The sequence below is a fragment of the Halyomorpha halys genome, unplaced genomic scaffold (genome assembly GCF_000696795.3).
Source record: "Halyomorpha halys isolate HHAL.00 unplaced genomic scaffold, Hhal_1.1 Scaffold8329.1, whole genome shotgun sequence".
NCBI classification, from domain to species: domain Eukaryota; kingdom Metazoa; phylum Arthropoda; class Insecta; order Hemiptera; family Pentatomidae; genus Halyomorpha; species Halyomorpha halys.
Genome location: NW_027110790.1, coordinates 1 through 2,996, shown reverse-complemented (window position 1 = coordinate 2,996; position 2,996 = coordinate 1). Strand labels below are relative to the sequence as shown.

The following is a 2,996-nucleotide window of genomic DNA, read 5'->3' as shown; positions in this document are numbered from 1 at the left end:
AAATTTAAAACCATAAGCACTTTGAATAAAAATGTCAAAATAAAGATGTTTTGAGTGTTTTTAACACATTAACTGCTGACTACTAGATAACTCGTAGTTTATGTACTTGCCTAAGATTCCAACTATAAATTACCACATTATTTTCATTTTTATTTTTACTTACCCCATTTGACAATATATACGAATTTTGTCAATCCTAGACACATTTGGCAAGTAAATGAACTATGAGATAACTCATTGGTTCCTAGATAAGACCAAAAACTACGAGTTATTTCATAGTCCGCAACAACATGTTGAACACAGTCATTGCACTATTGCATCATGTGTGAAGTAAGCATTATTCAAATACCAATGGTGACATAAGTATTTGATAGCTATCATAATATGATACCATTGCAAGTTATAAAGTAGCATCCAAGTCAAGTAATACAATATCAAAACAGTTATATTTAAGTAATACCTCATTAGTAGCTTCTTTCAATGCAGAAACAACATCATCAATAGCACAATGGACTACAGGTGGTATTTCAATAACTTCTAAAGTCTCAGCAGCTTTTTTGTTGGCAGCTTTACTTTTTTTACTACTTCTTTCTGACCTCACTTTTTTCTTTTTCTTAACTGTAATGGAATCTTTGTCTTTCTTGGGTTCTACATTACTTTTGTCTTTTTTATCAATTTTATTTTGAGTGTCATTGCGTTTCCTTAATTTCATTTTGAATTACATTAATTCATCTTCTAGAGAGAAAAAAAAAATTACCATCAATAACAAATAGTAATGGATAGTATAATTGATTGGCACCCAATACAAGAAAAAAAAAACCTGTATTACTACAACCCAAGAAGTCTTGGATTTAGTACTAGGTAAGGAAGTTTTTTATTATTTTTTTTACCTAAAATGGTCAACAAGTTTATAATCAATAAATAAAGCAAAACACAGGAATATTGGAACCAGGCCTTTAAAGGTACCATTTATGTTTTAAAAGATCTAATAAAAAAGAATACAATTCATACTCTTAGTCCTCAGAACGATAGGTGTGTCTGAGGGACCCCAAGCAATACTTATTCATCTTACATTTTTATGTTCTAAACTAATTTTTTTTTTTTAACAAATAAATAAGTACAGTATTGAATGCATCATGTTAAATTATGATTTGTTATAAATAGTAGACAAATAATTGTAACAGGTCCGACAGACCCACCTGTCATCAAATTAAGGGCTAAAACAAATTATACTAACTTACATATTTCTTCTAGTATTCCCTTTATTTTATGGAAAAAGTAAAATCAAATAAACTTAATAGTTAAAGGAAGACCATCTATATCCAATCTGTCAACCATACTGTCTAAAAAAACCAAACAATATATACAAATATATCTAGCTTAAAAAATTGTTTGAATTTTACTTCATACAATACAGGAGCCCTAGAAAATAATAGAATATTAATCAACAATAATGTACAGAATGACTTAGAAGTCTAAGGCAACATAATTAAAATTCAAAGAATCTAAGAATACAAGATAACTTTGAAAGACTACTATAATATATTTCTATTTTTTTCTTCAATTCAATTTTTTAAACTAAAACTACTTTGTGAAAGAGAGATAACTAACATGAAAAAGATGTTTCAATGCACCGGTTATGCTTGGTCCTACAATCACATAGCTGTTAAAGTTTATAGAAAATGTTTAATAGCACCAACCCCTTTAACTGTTATCAAACAACTGATAACAAAACCCAATTGCATGTTCGTAAAACCTCAAAAAGTTCACAGGTAAAAACTCTTAAATAGATGTCATTATAATAGTTTCTATGGTTTTTACATATTGTTCAAATATTTTTAATGCTAACACAAATAAAATATTAATAACAATACAAATTGTAATAAAAATCTTTGGTTACAGAAAAAGTCATATAGATTATTTTACAATATCACACTACAGTACTTAAGAATAAATTTAATCCAACATGTAAAAGCCAATAACCAAATAAATGTATGAATAATTAATAATATGCAGTGATCCCCTTTTGTAGGACAATCAGTCCTTGGTCAATGCAGGCAGAAAATATAAACACCTTTTTCCTCAGCAATAGATGTTATAATCATTATAAATACCTTAATAAATTCAATTATCACTAAAAAGGGGTAACCCTACCATGGATCTTAATTTTTCACAAATCAAAACTCACCACTTGTATGGTCCAGCTGAAACCCAACATAATGTAAATGGAGGTTAAAAATGATTTCCACAGAATGGCTACAAACTTTCTTATTTTTTATACATAAATATTATTATATACCCGGCGTACAAAAGCTATCCCACAACTGTCAAACATTCCCTCTGCATATCACCAGTGACTCAAACATATAGATCGAAACTCTATTTTTTCAAAAGAAAATAATAAGTTTGATGACGTCATGACTAGTTTGAGGTTGTGTTTCTTTTTCACCCCTTTCAATATCACAGATGTAATAATAGATATTCTTCGTTGTTGTTTTTTTTATCCTCTTGCACACCAATTGTTATATATTCCCAGATGTGTTGAAAATCGTTCCTAGGTAGGGATATTTATTTACGTTCTCCAGAACCTCTTCATTACAAACCAGTCTTATATCCCTTAAATTCTTTTCATATTTGATAATAGTCATAACCTTGTTCTTCAAGTTACTGATTAACACACCCTTTATAAGAGTGTTATAAATTACTTGGCACTCAGTTATTATGGCCTGCTGTTGTTTTTCAGAGTAAGCCACTATACAATCAATCCATGTGTATATAGGAATACCGGTACTTGAACTATCCTCATGTTGCACTTCAAGCAGTTCTCTCCTTTTGTAAGTTTTGTGGATTTCATCTGAGAAGCCAATAAATAGCAATAAACCTAGGTTACCGCGCTGTCTTAAGGTGGATCCACATGTTGGCCGCTCGCCATGGCTCGGAGGCTCGTACAAATGCTCGGCGAGCCAAGTGCGGACCATCCACATGTCAGTGTTATT

At 30.3% G+C, this 2,996-nt stretch overlaps 1 long non-coding RNA gene across 1 annotated transcript; it reads right to left on the bottom strand.

Annotated features, from left to right (window-relative positions):
* Positions 1-631: 631 nt before the first annotated feature.
* LOC136796134 (uncharacterized) lies at positions 632-2,451 on the bottom strand. The gene is made up of 2 exons (XR_010843834.1): positions 2,189-2,451; positions 632-735 (listed from the first exon to the last, which is right to left on the bottom strand). It is a non-coding gene; the product is annotated as an uncharacterized lncRNA (long non-coding RNA).
* Positions 2,452-2,996: the final 545 nt, after the last annotated feature.